This window comes from Delphinus delphis, chromosome 6 (assembly GCF_949987515.2).
Source record: "Delphinus delphis chromosome 6, mDelDel1.2, whole genome shotgun sequence".
In the NCBI taxonomy this organism is placed as follows: Eukaryota; Metazoa; Chordata; class Mammalia; order Artiodactyla; family Delphinidae; genus Delphinus; species Delphinus delphis.
In genome coordinates, this window is record NC_082688.1 from 5,692,621 (window position 1) to 5,709,576 (window position 16,956).

The following is a 16,956-nucleotide window of genomic DNA, read 5'->3' on the forward strand; positions in this document are numbered from 1 at the left end:
AGCGAGGCAGAAATGAAGAGAGAGATGGAGAAATCTGCGGAGATGGCAGAGGCGGCGCGGAGGGCTGGAGAGCCAGGGGTGGAGGCGGAGGCGGGTGCGAGGAGGGGGGCGGTGCGGGGTGGGTGGGAGGCGGGTGGCTTCAGAGAAACGGCGGCCAGGGGCTCTCGGCCGCGCGCTCGCCTCTCGCACACCCGGCCCGGACGGTCTTCCCCTTGGCAAAATCTCAGCGCCTTTATAGGAGCCGCAGTGACCCTCCTAATTGGTTATTAATGACCCCCTGACGTCGGAGGACAGACTTGTTGTACCCGGCCCGGCTCGAGGAGCCTCCGCCGCGAGAGCTCAAGGGGCGGGGGCGCTCGGGCCGCTCGGAACGCTCCCCACTGCGTCCTCCCGCCCCGCCCCGGCCCTTCCACCCCCCTCCTCTTCCTCCTCCTCTCCCCGTGGGAAGTGCCGGGCAGGGAGGGAGGCTCAGCCCGGGGCGAGGAGAGGAGGGGACAGAGCAGGGCAGGGGGAGCAGCGAGGATCGCTCGGACTCCGGGGACCAGACTAGGCCGGAGGGGACGCCTGGCCTCGGGCCCCGCGCTCAGCCGCTATCCTAGGCCGGCTCTGCGCTCAGCATCCCTGGCCGGCCGGGCCGGCATTCACCTCCCCTACGCTCCCTGGTCCGCCCGGCCCGCCGGGTCCCGCGCTCTCCCGGGCTCCACGCCCCAGACTGCGGTAGTCGCCCTGGAGCCAGCAGGCCCGGCGCAGGCCGCGCTGAACTCCTTCGCAGCAGGCGCTGCGGAGGCCTGCTCTTCGCTTCAAACGGGCCGCTGCAGCCGCCCTGCTCGCTGCCCGTGGCCGGCTGTCAAACTCCTCCCTGGGCGGACAGGGCTGCGGGGCGGGGCTGCCGTCGGGGCTGAGCCCGGCCTGAGACGGCTTCGTAGGCGACCGTCTCCCGGTCCTAGGGGGCTAGGTCGGGGTCGGGAAGGGCAGACCGAAATCCGAGATAGCCGCGGGTCGCTTGGAAAAGGCTTTCCTTACGGAGGCAGGGGGACCGAAAGGGGTCTCCGGACCGTCGTGAATGGGAGCAGCGGCTGTGCCCTGGAGCGAACGCCCTCCGAATCTGCAGGCAGCCCCGGACCAGGCCGCTGTGCGCCCTCGGCTTAAGGCTCGAGCCTCCAGGCTCGGAGGCTCCTTCGCTCAGCTGCGACCTAGGGAGGCCCGCTGCGCCCTGCACTCCTCCCTTCTTGCCTCCTAGCTCTCACCCTTTCTCTTCTGGCCTCCCTCTTCCTCTCTCCCCTCTTCCCTACTCGCTTCCGCACCCCACCCCACCTCAACCTCGTCCCACTGGTAGACTTTCTTCGTGGAGGTTCCGAGGTACCCAGAGTGCCAGCGCGGTCTTTCCCTGGAGACAGGGAGCTGCTGAGCCCGGAGCCAAAGCGGGAAAGGTCACCACTTCCTGCGGGCTTTGCCGCCTCCCAGGGTTAGCCTCATCCCCACCTCAGCCCCAGACAAGGGATGGGGAGCACAGGGACATCTCCATCTGCTGAACTCCTCAGCCCTCCCCCACGCCACCCCCCACCTCCCTGCAACGTCAGATTCCGATAATGGAGCCGGGTTTTCTGGACGTTCAGGGCAGTGCGTTGGGCTCACGGTTAGCTGGAGGAATCGGACTCCCCAGGCCTTGTCCTCAGAGAGGGGACTTGGGTGGAGGGGCAGGGGGCCTGGCCTTCCTACAAGGAGTCCTCAGGCGCCTTGGCCAAGTGCTCCCTCCATCGCGGGATCCTGCCTTTGCTAAGCCAGCCTCACACCTGGCGGCCGCAGACACCCGGGCTCTGCGTACCCCGTTCCGGCCAGTGGTCTCCTGGCATCCCGGGGTCCGCATCGGGGCGTAGAGTAAGGAAGGCAGCAACCACTGGCCTTCAGACCCAGAGCCCGGGTCACCTCGAGTCTGATGCCCGGGAGAAGCCGCACTGGGCAGCAGGGGCGACCGTCGGGCCCGGCGCCAGCAGAGGGCAGAGCTGCGGAGGAGCGAGGGCAGCCCACGGGTTAGGGTCCCGGAAACTCAACTTTCTTCCAGACGTCGCCGGAGAGTCACACTGGCTCTGGCTTGGGCCCAGAGTTCACGTCTGAGGAGGGCGGATGGACTCCGGGCATGGGAGCCTCACCCGCGCCTGGGCCTCGGCTTCTACAAAGACTTGATGGAGGGGAAGAGAGTCACCAGGAGCCGCAACCAACCTCAGCGCCTCCGGGAGACCAAGGAGGGATGAGGACTGCTGTGCGTCCCTGGGTCGGCCCTTCCCCTCTCTGAGCCTCACTGTCCTGATGTGTGCAATGGTTTGGGTTGGACTTTGTGAACTGAGGTTTCTTCCCGCCTTGTCTCTCTGGGTCAGGTCACTTTCCTCTGAAAGCCCCGAGGATTCCCAGCCCACACCCCACTGAGAAAAAGTCCTCAGCTCTGTGCGATCCCTCCGTCCTGCGGGTGCAGCCTGTGGGTCCTGGACGCTAGCTCGGGGTCAGAAGATGAGAGGATCGAGGGTCCGGACTGAGGCCAGGGAGCCCTCTTCTTTCCCCTGGACCCGCAAACCCCGGGAGAGGTGCTGAGGGCGGGGCAGAAGCGGAGCCGGCCGCGAGCGTCTCCTCTGCGCCCTCAAGTTTTGTGCTTCTGTTTTAGCCGCAGACCCACCCGACCGCGCCCCAGGGAAAAGGGGACCTGTAGGGAGCGCCCCAGTCTCAGGGCCCATTGGAATTGGGGAGCAAGGCCCCCCGCGCTGGCATCTCCCCTCGCTGAGATCGCGAGGGAAAACACCGCACGTTCTGGGGTTTCTCCGCGGATGAGCCGTGTAGATCTCCGCGGGGCCCGGGCGCGGAGTGTACCCGCGCCAAGCCCCCTCCCCTAGCCCCGGCGGCCTGAACTCGCAGGCGCCGCCCCCCTCGCGGCCGCGGGCCGCCGCTCCGAGCTCTCTTCAATATTCATGGACATTAATAGAGAGGCCCCCAGTATATCGGTCCATTGTGGGCGGCTCGTAGGGCTTGAATAGGCCCCGGCCCCCTTTCTTCGGCGCGGCTTCCCGAGGGGCCAGGCCAGGAGTGAATGGCCCCGCTTCCCGCCCCGCGCCCCCTCCCCCTTGCGGGAAGAACATCTTTATCCCCGCCGCCGCCGCCGCCGCCCGGGCCCCCATTCACGCGGCCCGGGCTCCGGGCGGAACGAATCAATCGGCCGCGGCTCTTCGGAGGTCAGCCTCATAGCCCTGGCACCCCCGTCTCCTCGCGCCCACGGGAGTGGAGAGAGGGAGGCGGCGGCAGGCCGACGGACCCACGGGCTGAGGGGCACTGGATGGGTGGGGAGGTGGCAAGGGCACGGGGACATCGGGAGGGGTGGCCGGGCCGGGGCAGGTGAAGAGGGCCTCAGTGCCCCGCGGCCGCTGGAAGCCGGCTGACCTCTCCTTGTTGCCCTGCGCAGGGCGGATCGCGGAGAGAACCGGGCCGCTGCCCAAGCCCGGAGACCTGTCCTACCTCCCCTCGAGGCACCCGCACTGGCCCCTTCGGGTCCGGCGGCCGCACCCGCAAGGCCCAGGACATGGGGTTGGGGGGCAGCCTAGGGCTCCCCAGGCCACGCTTCTTGGCCTGCAGGGCACTTGCGTTCTCGCCTGTGCGCCCAGGTCCGGACAGTGCTCTTCCAGGGGCGTTCGGAGGGGAGGCCGGGTTCCTGGTTTCCGCGCCCTCGCTCGGCGTCCCGGCCCAGGTGGAGGGGGCGCTCGTCGGTCAGGCGGGGCCAAGGCGCACGGGTCCCCGCCCCTCCCGCCCCGCCGGCCCTAGGAGGCGCAGAAAGGAGCCCATTGTCCGCCGGGAAATACATTTTTGGGGGCCGAGTGAAAGCCCGTCTTTCTTTTGAACTTTAGAAGAAAGTCTTCTGCCTCGCCCCTCGGAGGGAAAGATTTGTTCCCACCTCCCGGGGGCCCCGCGCGCCTCCTCCTCCCGAAACATCTGCCAGGGGAAAATCCACCCTGGAGGGCAGATCGCGCTCGCTTTAAGCCCCTCGAACTCATTAAAAAGTTATTAGCGGCGGGGGCAGGTCCCGCGCAGGTATCGATCGGCCAGAATGAGCCAGAGGAAGAAAAGGCGAAGAATGTGGACGAGCGGCGCCCCGACCCCCTGCCCCGGTCCCCCGGCCTCCGGCACTTCAGCCCCAAGGTGGGAGTGGGGCCCCTGCGCCGTCCGCGCGTCTCGCGGTCCGCGTGTCCGGCTGCCTCCGGCGGCTACTCGCCCCTCCCGTGCCCGGCGCCCCCGCCCCTCCTCCCGCACGCGAGTTCCCGTCTCCTCCCGCCACTTCCCTCCTCCGCTTCTCGCGCCGCCGTCGCGCGTCCCCCATTCACTTCTCTCCTCCTCTCCCTCCTTCCTCTGCGCCTCTCCTTTTTCGCGGGCGCTCCGGCTCCCGCTCCGGCTTTCTCACACCCTCTGGGCTTCCTCCTCCCATTTCTCTGTGTTGCTGTCTGAATCTCAAAATCTGTCTGGTCCCCACGCCCGCGTGGCCTAGGGAAATTCCTTCCCCGCGTGGGGCCCGCGTGCCCCCTCCCGCGTTCCCGCGGGACGATTCGGGGCTCCGGGGGCGCCCCGGCTCGCGCGTACAAAGGAGCGACCGCTGCCGAGGTGGGGTGGGAGGCGCGGGCCGCAGAGACAGTTTCAGTCGACGTGACTCGGGCCGGCCAGCGCAGGGCCGCCGGGTGGAGTGGCGGCCGCAGCGCCGTGAAGGGGGACAGCGCCCCTTCCTCAATCTAATTAGCCTCCGCGGCCGCGGAGAGACAAAGGCGCGCCTCGGGGCGCCCACGTCGAGCGCGTCGGCGCGGAGCCGGCGCCCGGCCGGCAGGTGACTGCCACGCGAGCCTCTCTGGGTGCTGAGGCCCGGGTGCCCCCTCTCCTGAGCCTCCGGGAACCTCCTCCAGTGTCTCCCAAGCCCGGACCCCCAGGCCCACCTTTGCCACCGCTAGAGTCCTGGCCGATCAAGGCGGCGGGACGGAGGGGTGAGGCATTTGGGGAGGCTGGACCTCCAGGGGGACGCGGCACGGCTTCGGGAGGCATAGTGGGGCCGAGGTGGAGGGAGACTGAGGCAGAGACGCCGAGATGGAAGGAGCCAGATAAAAATCAGTCTGAGACCTGGAGACACAAGGACACAGAGAAATGAAGGAAGTGGAGGCAGGCATTCCAAAGGAGCCCGAGGCTTGGGGAGATTTCTTTGAGAGTTAGAGAGGCAGGAATGGGGAGGAATGGGGGTGCCTCAGACACAGAGATTGGGGGAGGGTGTGGGAGTGGGGGAGGGGTCGATGAAAACAGGCAGGAAATATGAAGGGGGGGTCGGGTGGGGTAGGTAGGAGACGGGCAGACCCCCCTTCCCTGCCCGTCTTTCTCCAGGCCCTCTCGCCTGGCCCCTCACCCTCACCAGCTCTCTGCCCCTCCTGTGAGTCTAGGGGCAGCCAGAAGGAACCATCCCTGACTCACTCATGCCCCTTCCTTTCTCCAGAGGCCCTTCCTACCCCACACTCAGCCTGCTGGCCTTCCTCCTCCATCTCCGGGCCCTTGCACCTGCTCACCCTACCCCTGGGATGTCCCCAGAGCAGAGAGGGTTGGCACAGGAAGTTGAGCCCTAAAGGCGCGGCTCCCTGCCACCACCACTGCCACCCACACCATCTCCGGCCTCATGGGGAATCCTGGAGGCCCTGGTCATTCCTTTGTTCCAGAAATATTTATTGAGTGCCTATGTGTGCCAGGCTCTGGGCAAGCCCTGGGGGGAGCAGGTGACCAGGGCAGACCCAGTCCTTGCTTTCTCTGACCAGCTTCCGGGGTGGGGCACACTCCGGTGGGGCCAGAGGTGGTGGCAGCCTCTCCCAGGCACCTCTCTGGCTCTGATGCCTCTGTCCAAGTGGCCTCATCTGTAAAGTGGGGACAATCACCTGCCTGTCTCATGCAGCCTGATGTGCCCGGTGTGGAGCTGACACTGAGGAGATGCCTGTGGCTGTCGTCTCCATTCTCATCCCCTCTCCAAAGACCACTTGGCCCATGTACGGGTCCACTGACCCCATCAGGAGATGCCCCAGGCACCAGAGACCTGAGGATGCGAGTCCAATTCTGACTCCAGCAGGTACTGTCCGGGAGCCAAGGCACTCACTTTCCCTCTCTGAGCCTCAGTTTATCTGCAAAATGGGGATAAGAATAGAAACTCCATTGGGAGAGCTGTCATGAGAGAGAAAAGACATCATGCGTGAAAAGCTCATAGGATAGAGAATGTACTTGATATATAGAAAACATTAGCAACTTATTACATTTAAAAGTAACGGGCTTCTCTGGTGGTCCAGTGGCTAGGAATTGGCCTGCCAATGCAGGGGACACGGGTTTGAGCCCTGGTCCGGGAAGATCCCACGTGCCTCGGAGCAACTAAGTCCGTGCGCCACAACTACTGAGCCTGAGCTCTAGAGCCCGCGAGCCACAGCTACTGAAGACCGCGCACCTAGAGCCCGTGCTCTGCAATAAGAGAAGCCACCGCAATAAGAAGCCCACACACCGCGACGAAGAGTAGCCCCCGCTCACCGCAACTAAAGAAAGCACGCGCGCAGCAACGAAGACACAAGACAACCAAAAATAAATAAATTAATTAATTAAAAAAAAAAAGTAACACATGTCCATGCTTGAAATTTTGGGAAATATAAAAGTACAAAAGTGGGTACCAAATACCGCCTACAAAGGGACATTGGAAACCATATGCTAAGGAAGTTGATCACTATGCTAAGGAGTCTGTGTTCCAGTCCATGTCTTACAAAAAGCAGTTAGAATGAAAACCACAACCACCACCACCACAATAATATAATTAACATTTGCTGGGCACTCACTAAGTATCAGTACTTTTAAGTATCTCACATGGATGTTTCTCAATCCGTCCTCACCCCAACACACTGAGGTAGCTGCTATAATTATCTCCATTTACCAGAAGGGCAAACAGGCACAGAGAAGTTTTAGGTGTCTTAGGAACACTTCTGGTCCCATCCACAGTGGACCTGACCTCAATGGCTCCTGTAGGAAGTGGGTTATTTTCTCACAAAACAGATTGCAGAGGTAAGCAGGCATAAGTTTGCTTAGCATGTCAAGGATGAGAGGCCTGAGGTTCCCTCTGTTCTCATGGTCACAAGGTGGCTGCTGCAGCCCTGCCATCACAGGTGAAGGTGAAGGGGGCAGTGTCACTGACATGCCCATGGTCACACACAGTGAGCAAAGAGCAGAGCTGAGACTCAAACTCAGGCAACCTGACTCTAGGGCTGGGCCTCCACCACTGTCCCGTAGAGCCTCCTGGCTGGTGCGGCTAAATCACAGTCGTGACTTAGGCGGACCCGTGCGCTGTCTGCCAATGCCGAGAGGCTGTTCCCGTGGTCAGCGAAGCACCTTTCACTTGCTGCGGAGGAACTAGGCATGAAGTGTACAGAGGTGAATAGGCCTGCTTCCAGGCAGGATGGCGTGAACAAGCTTGAAGGACGATGGGGCCTCTGGACTTGCTTACCTTCTCTGGGCGGCATGAAGGAGCTTCTGTGTCCCAGCAAAGTGACATCTGGGGACAGCCAGCCCCTGTCAAGCTGGCACAGCCAACAAGCTAGGGGAGCCCAGATCCTCTGAACCCTGGGGCCCGGTTAGGATGTGGGAAGAGAGGCCGAGGCCCAGCCACAGATGCTCCCACCTGAGTAGACATGAGCCAGTGGGACCGGTGTCCTCAGGCCTGAGAGGCTGAGCCAGAGGGACCCACTGCTGGGGACCAGGTCCGCCCAAGGCTTTTCTTTTCCTCCCATTCGTCCCAGCCAGGGCCCCAGACTCCCTGGGCCTCCCTGCCTCCAGCCTGTATCCTGTCCACAGAGAGATGCCTCTCCCGTAGCACCTGATCACCACTGCTGTCCTAGTTCCAAAACCATCGGCAGCACTGAGGATAAAGTGGTTCTGGCTCCCGCTGAGAGCTCCTTTTGCTCCTCTGCTGCACTGGACCAGGCACACGCACACGAGACTATGAACAGCTCATATAGCAACTCTGCAAGATAGGTCCCAACATTCACCCCATTTTACAGCAGAGGAAATGGAGGCTACGCGAGTAATGGATGCTCTCCAAGCCTGGGCCCTTCCCTTCTATGCCTTCCCTGCTCTCTACAGCCAGAGAAGAAAGCCCTCGGGGTTGTATCATCACATCCGTGCGCCCCATGCAAGCCAGACAAGAAAGCCCTCCACGTGCCCCCATGCAAGACTCTAGAGGTGTCAGGAAATGAATGTTAAACTGGGCTGGATGGAGATTTTTTTTTTAATTAACTAATTTTATTTTCGGCTGCGTTGGGTCTTCGTTGCTGTGGGCGGGCTTTCCCTAGTTGCTGTGAGCAGGGGCTACTCTTCGTTGCGGTGCGCGGGCTTCTCATTGCGGTGGCTTCTCTTGTTGTGGAGCACGGGCTCAAGGCGTGCGGGCTTCAGTAGTTGTGGCACGAGGGCTCAGTAGCTGTGGCTTGCTGGCTTAGTTGCTCGGCAGCATGTGGGATCTTCCCGGACCAGGGATCGAACCGATGTCCCCTGCATCGGCAGGTGGTTTCTTAACCACTGCGCCACCAGGGAAGGCCAAGATTTTTCAATGTTAGACTCATTTACATCCTCCCACCTCTTCCCTCCTCTTTGTCCAATGGCAGACTTTGGGCAATCAGGGAGGACAAACTCACCTGAAGACCAGTTAAATGAGCTATAGTTACAATGAAAGGGAAATGTGCTGCTCCAGGTGTCCAGTAAGTCACAAGTTGTATTTATTCTGGAGGCTTCTGGACACCCCAGACTCTCAGAGCATCGTGTATTTATTTTAATTATGCAAATATTTAATGCACACCCACAGGGTGCCGGGCTGGACCTGGAGGCTGGAGCATCAAGAAAGGGAGTGTCGTGTCCTGCAGCGTCAGTCCAACCCTGGTAGCTTCCAGTCCCAGAGACGTTAGTTAAAGGTTGTTTAGTTCAACCAGTATCCACGAAGAACTTGCACTGTGCCAGCCCTGTCTGAGCATTGAGAGGCTGAAAAGGACCCAGCTGGTCTCCACCCTCAAGATATTGATGTTTTCTGAGCAAGCCAGGCATATCCTCGTGCCCAGGCTGAGAGATATTAGCTGGAGTTGTAGAATTCTTCTCCATGGGATTTCAAGGAGAAAAGTCTCGCCTCCTTGATCTCCAGCTGCTTGGAATGTCCTCTTCTTCTCTGCAGCTCTCATGAAGGGGGTGCTTGGAGACACCAGCCAACTGTGCCCGGCTCTGTGACAGCTCTGTGTCCCCACCGTGAAGTGAGAAGCTGCACTTTCACATCCCTGGACGGGGGCGCTTCAGATGCTGGGGGAGCGGTGAAATGCTTTCTTCGGATGAGATCTTAGGAAGGAATCTAATTAGAAAACAGCTATAGGACTTCCAGGTACAGCTCCTCCATGTAGAAAACTTGGAAGTCATCACCCTCACCTTTACAAATGGAAAATCAGCAGTTTTTCTTGGACCCATCAGAGAACGGAGGTTGCAAGGCAAACTGTCACGCTGCCATCTGGAGGGAAGGGGAACTCTGGAGGATCACAGCTGAGATCTGTTCGCCTGGAGCAGAATCCCTGGAGTCACAAACTGGTAGGAACACTGAATGGCATTTTTTTTTTTTTTTTTTTTTTTTTTTTGCGTACGCGGGCCTCTCACTGCTGTGGCCTCTCCCGTTGTGGAGCACAGGCTCCGGACGCGCAGGCTCAGCGGCCATGGCTCACGGGCCCAGCCGCTCCGCGGCATGTGGGATCTTCCCGGACCGGGGCACAAACCCGCGTCCCCTGCATCGGCAGGCGGACTCTCAACCACTCGCCACCAGGGAAGCCCCTGAATGGCAATTTTGATGAATTGCTGGAAGGCAGAGTATGGACTGGCATCAGGGTGAGAAACTCCTGGGGTGCCCAGTCTTGGGGGAGAAGGCTTTTGCACTTTCATGGGTTTTACCACCAGGAACCCCACCAGGTTCTCCAGGAGAAGATCTGAGAAGACCTCCTAGTGTCCTTGGTAGGGGGACAGGAGAGAAATCCTGGTGAAGTTCGCCCAGAGCCTCATCCCACGTGGGGGAAGGGAATTCTCTCCTTCCAGCCCCCTCCAGACTTCCTGTCTCACCTAAGGGAGAAACAAACAAACAAACAGGGAACAGGAATTTGCTTGGAATTACTGCAGCCAGAGAAGGGAGGGGGAGGCAGAGGGAAAAGCTCTACCACTGGAGAAGCAGCCCTGGGACACAGGCGCACTTAAAACACTGACATTTAATTGGAAGATGATAGGATACTCCCCATCTCCTGCCCACCACCACAGCACCAGCAGGGCCCCAGTATACTAATGGTGCATTACAGCTGAAAGAGCTGCAGGTCTTAGACTCTATCTGAGGAGGAGCACGTAGGGAAACCCAAAGTCAAGGGAGGAGACAAAAAAAGACACTCGAGAATTTGAAGCTTCGGACACCTACAGCTACAAACTCCTAGGCAGGTTAACATGCATCTAAAAGTCTATTAACCTCATTTCCTATCATCTCATACAACGTGTGCAGCTTCCAACAAAAAATTACAAGGCATTCCAAAAGGCAAGGAAAAATACGATCTGAAGAGGCAAAGCAATGATCAGAACCAGACTCAGATAGGGCAGTAAGCCTGGAATTATCAAAAGGGAATTTAAAATAACTATAATTAATATGTTAAGCGCTGTAATAGAAAAAGTGGGCACCATGCAAGAACAGATGGGTCATATAGGCAGAGAGATGGAAACTCTAAGAAAGAATCGAATGGAAATGCTAGAGATTGAAAACACTGTTACAGAAATGAGGGATCCTTCTGATGGGCTCATCAGTGGACTGGACACGGCTGAGGAAAGAATCACTGAGCTTGAAAAAACGTCAATAGAAACTTCTCAAACTGAAGTGCAAAGAGAAAAAAGAATGAAAGAAACAGCAGGATAGGTAACCAAGAACTGTGGGACAATCTCCAAGGGTATAATGTTTGTGAAGTTGGGAAACCAGGAGGAGGGGAAGAAAGAGATGGAACAGAATATTTGAAGTAATGATGGCTGAGAATTTTCAAAAATTAGTGAGAGGCACCTTGTTTATCCCTCCTAATTTAGGAGCTTGGGATAAACAACTACTCACTATTGTATATAAAATAGATAAATAACAAGGTCGGGGACTTCCCTGGTGGCGCAATGGTTAAGAATCCGCCTGCCAATGCAGGGGACACGGTTTTGAGCCCTGGTCCAGGAAGATCCCACATGCCGCAGAGCAGCTAAGCCATGAGCCACAACTGCTGAGCCTGTGCTCTAGAGCCCGCGTGCCACAACTACTGAAGCCTGCGCGCCTAGAGCCCGTGCTTTGCAGCAAGAGAAGCCACCGCAATGAGAAGCCTGCGCACCACAATGAAGAGTAGCCCCCGCTCGCCACAACTAGAGAAAGTCCGCGCACAGCCACGAAGACCCAACGCAGCCAAAAATCAATAAATAAAAATTAAAACAAACAAACAAAAAAAAACCCCCAAAACAAAGCAAACAAAAAGAAACAAAACATTTATAAAGAAATGAAATAAATAAATAAAAAAAAAAACCAAGAAACGAAACAAAGAACTACAAAAAAACAAACACACAAAAGACGCCACACTTTGGCATAACATATTCAAACTGCAGAAAACCAAAGAAAACAGATACAAGTGACATTTAAATAGCAAGAGATGAATAAGGTCACATTTACATCTTACTTGCCAGTCAGGCCACGACATCAGTGAGGCTGGTGATAGAATCAAAACAAGGAGTTTGGGGATGAGTTTCACGTGAGCCACAGACCCACGTTATTTCTGAATCGGTTGCACACGGTGGGTGTGACCTCGATTCAGACAAATAAGCAGTTGCTAAGGACAACAGTATTAAAACTGCTTTTACCTTGTTTGTTTTTTTTTGCGGTACGCGGGCCTCTCACTGTTGTGGCCTCTCCCGCTGCGGAGCACAGGCTCAGCGGCCATGGCTCACGGGCCCAGCTGCTCCGCGGCATGTGGGATCTTCCCGGACCGGGGCACGAACCCGTGTCCCCCGCATCGGCAGGCGGACTCTCAACCACTGCGCCACCAGGGAAGCCCTACCTTGTTATTTTAAATAGTCTTTAATAAATTCAGAAGATTCAAAGGGAAGGTGTAGGAAGAACTTTTTGTCTCAAAGCTGAGTTGCTAAGTAGCCACTGCCAGCTTTCCTGGATGGCAAGCTCCGTAAGGGGAGAAGTGGCTTTGCTTTCCTCCCCAGGCCCAAGCACAGTGCCTTGAGTACGGCTGGTGCTCTAGCGATATTAGTCGTGGGTGTTAACTGCACAATGACCACTGGCCATGGTGAGATGATCTGCCTCGCTTCTAACTGAGCGTGGAACTCAGTAATAAATGGAGGGATGAACTTTTTGGTACGGTTTTGCTGGAGCAGATACCTGCAGGCCTGAATTCAAAGAGCAGCCCAGAGCGAGAACGTTCCTCATCAGGAATGTGAACGGTGGTGGCATCACCCAACTGGAAATGGGTTAAGCTAGGAGCATGAGTGGGCATGTCTCAGGTCTTCAGTGGGTTAAATTATGGTGTCGATTATAGACTGATTGTTCTCATGAATACACACGCAAAAATCCTAAACAAAAATATTGGCAAATCAGTCCGATGATACACGAGAAGGATACGTAACACATTACAACCAAGTGAAGTTTATTCTAGGAGTGCAAGGCTGGTTTAACATTTGAAAATCCATCAATGTGATTCACTATATTAAAATTAAAAAGGAGATTATTCATGTGATTCTGTCTATAGATGCAGAAAAAGCACTTGAAAACTTCCACGCCCATTCATGATAAAACTTTTGGCAAACTAGAAACGGAAGGGAATTTCCTTACCCGATAAAAGGTATATACGACAGATGTACAACATATAATTAATGGTGAGTTATTGAAAGTGTTCCCTTAGAATGCAAACGAGACCAGGATGTCCACTCTCACTGTTTTCAGTCGACAATGTACTGGCAGTCTTGGAATTGCAAGGAAGCAATAAAAAGAAACAAATGGCATAAAAGTTGGAATGCAAAAAAATGACACCATCATTATTTATAAATGACATGATTCTGAAATAGAAAAGCCAAATGAATCTACAAGTTATTAGAATTAACAAGGAATTTAAGTATGGTCGTTGGAATCAAGGTCAATGTGTAAACGTAAATTATATTTCTATCACCAGCAACAAAGAAATTAAAAATGAAATTTAAAAATACCATTTTCTTTTTTTTTAACATCTTTATTGGAGTATAATTGCTTTACAATGGTGTGTTAGTTTCTGCTTTATAACAAAGTGAATCAGCTATACATATGTCCCCATATCTCTTCCCTCTTGCGTCTCCCTCCCTCCCACCCTCCCTATCCCACCCCTCCAGGCGGTCACAAAGCACCGAGCTGATCTCCCTGTGTTATGCGGCTGCTTCCCACTAGCTATCCACCTTACGTTTGGTAGTGTATATATGTCCATGCCTCTCTCTTGCTTTGTCACAACCTACCCTTCCCCCTCCCCATATCCTCGAGTCCATTCTCTAGTAGGTCTGTGTCTTTATTCCCATCTTACCCCTAGGTTCTTCATGACCTTTTTTTTTTTAAATTTTATTTATTTATTTATTTTTGGCTGTGTTGGGTCTTCGTTTCTGTGCGTGGGCTTTCTCTAGTTGCGGCGAGCGGGGGCCACTCTTCATCGCGGTGTGCGGGCCTCTCACTGTCGCGGCCTCTCTTGTTGCGGAGCACAGGCTCCAGACGTGCAGGCTCAGTAGTTGTGGCTCACGGGCCTAGTTGCTCCGCGGCATGTGGGACCTTCCCAGACCAGGGCTCGAACCCGTGTCCCCTGCATTGGCAGGCAGTTTCTCAACCACTGTGCCAGCAGGGAAGCCCCATGACTTTTTTTTTTTTTAAAAAATACCATTTTCGATAACAGCAAAATATCAAAAAACCTGGGAGTCAATGGAAAGAAAGGTGTGTGAGACCTCTATACCGAAAACTACTAAAATTATAGAGAGAAATCAAAGAACTAAACAAGAGATAGGGATATACCACATACATGGATAGGAAGACTCAATATTTTTAGGTTGTCTGTTCTCCCCATAGATTCAGTGCAGTCCCAGTCAGAATCCCAGTAGCTTTAAAGTCATTTGTGTGGGGAGTAGGGGATTGATAAACTGCTCCTCAAATTTTTATGGAAATGCAAAGAGCTGAGAATAGCCAGGGCAATATTGAAGAACAAGAAAGTTGAAGGACTCACTACAAATGTACACTAATTAAGATAGCATTGCATTGACACAAAGATAGACAAGCAGATTGAACAAATGGAAATTCAGCATATAACATACTTGAGTGCATGGTGTTTCAAAACATTATAATGGAAAATGTTTAAAGACATTGAATGCATTTTATTGGAACTGGAATTGAACAACTGGGGAACACTAACACAATTTGGAAACCACTGGTGTGGTCTGGTTCCCGAAGACAAACTGAGATGAAGAGACGTGATCTGCTCGTCACAGAGCAAGTGAGACATCCAGGCAGGGAACAAAAGCCAGGACTGTGGATGCCGCAGCTGCTCGCCGTCTCCCCTTGACTGAGGAAAAGGCAGGTCTGGGGAAGAACCTTTCAGTAAATACGCTCAGACAGGTGACCTCGTGGCATGACATCAAGCCCCAGGACAGAACTATGATCCCTGTCCTGTCCGCACCCAATCTTGATCGTCAACCTTCTCTTAAACACAGAGCTGCAGCTGCAAGCATCTGACCACACCCCAGTGAATGGAAGGTACGGGGACGTTGGGGGCTTGGTCTGAATGCAGCAGAGTGGCTGGCAGTGAGTGACAGCTGGGACAGGTGGGGGGCTCAGGTCCCTGCTCAGGGGCCAAGGTACCTGCTTCCCAGCTAAGTCAGGATTAGAGAATCTGATGCAAGAGGGAGAGACCAAAGGATCACATATTCCGTTTTGATGTGCTTGAAAAGGTTTTCCTTGTTATTATTTTTAATTTTTTTGGCCGTGCTGTGCAGCTTGAGGGATCTTAGTCCCCCGACCAGGGATTGAACCCAGGCCTGGCAGTGGCACCGCCGAGTCGTAACCGCTGGACCACCAGGGCATTCCCGTAGAGGGTTTCCTTAAACGGCATCTTGTGGGCCAATACTGAGCAGCCTGGAATCACTGAACAACTGGCCCAAGCCGTCACCCACCCACCTGTGTGTTGGGGTCAGGGGTGGGCCTGGTCCTCAACCACCCCTCGGGGGCAGCTCCTTTCTAATGGCCTAGCTGCCCGGACCTCAGGGGACCAGCGAGCTGGACCTGAGATCATGTGCTCTGGGGGGACCAAGGGAGCCCAGGAGAAGCTTAGAGGGTTCGTGCTGAGGCTGACATTTGTTTCAGGTCACACGGTCTGTCCTGGTGCTCAGAGGGGAGCAGAAGAAGCCACCAAAGCAGTCAGAAGCCCTGGACTCAGTTACTACTACGAGCTACCACTGTGTGAGAGCTTATGATAAGCCAGGTGTCAAGGGCTTTACATACGCGTCATTGTGATCGGGGAGGTAGTTATTATTCCCGCTGCAGATAAGGAAACTGTTGAGTAGTGGAGCTTGGGTTTGTACCTTTAAATCTTCCAGTCTGTGCCCCCCGGTGGGCTGAACCCGTTAGGTCCCTCTAGAACCAACTTAGGTGTCCCTCGCATATGTGTCCGTTTCTGTCCTCGGAGTGGCAAATTGGGCCGGTTTTGCAGTCCGACTGAGGGCTGAGCCCTGCTCTGTCGCCTCCATAGCCAGGACTCTGGCAAGAACCTGTTCAAACCTGTTTCCTCATCTCCCAGGTGGGTCCCCAGGGCCATGAGGCTCTTACGGGAAAGTAAGGTGTTGGCCGTTCTTGTTACTTGCTGTGTGATGCTCTATAAAGTTGCAGAGAAACTGGACCAGCGAATACTGAACCCTTGCTCCTCAGGGAAATACAGGCTCACCGCATTTTTTCACCAACCAACCAGCACATAACTTTGCTTTATGTGTGTTTCTGTTTAAAGCCATCTTATTTAATATATATTGTCGATTCATTCACGTTGAACTCTCAGCCAGCAGCACTATAACTCACGCTTGAGCAAAGCTTGTCTAACACCTGTATCTTCTCTGTAAAGGACATCATTAGACAGCACTAGGCTTAGGGGTCATTTTAAACGCAAAATAACCAAGGGAAAGCACGAAAATGCAAAACACACGGCACTAAAGAGACTGCCGGGAGGACCCTTGCTTGGAACAGGAGCTGGAACGGGAAGGCAGACCGTTTGCCTGGTTCATTTCAGCTGGGAACGCGAGCAGCGGGCGACTCAATTTTTTTTTTTTTTTCTTTTCTGGGAATGACCACAGAAGTGTGGTGAGTGTTGATTTTAAGGCTATAAATAAATTTTAGTGAGTAGGTGAATTTGCAAATACAGAATCAGAGATGATGATTGACTGCAATGCAGTGACAGGGCCTGACCCGTGGTTGGCACACGGCACTAACTTTTAGGGCCGTGTCCTCATCCTATCAACTGTCTCACTTGGTGGCGATGGCCGTGTCCCCCTGCTTGGCCATGAGCCCCCTGTGGGCAATCGTGATGCTCTCTGTTGAAGTCCTAGGTGAAGGGCAGCACAGAACTTGGCCCAGAACCCCACGTACTTGTGTGGATAAGGGCAATTGACTTAGCTTTGGACTCTGAGCCCTCGTCTGTGAAACGGGAAGAACAGACCTGCCTACCACCCTACCACCCTAGAACCTGCCTACCACCCTACGTGTGGAGAACCCTAGCAAAGGAGGTGCCTGGGAAGGGCCAGAACTTTCTTGGTAGATAGATGCTACTAAAAGGCCCTCAAGACAAAGGCCAGCGAAGATTCCCATTGTTTCAG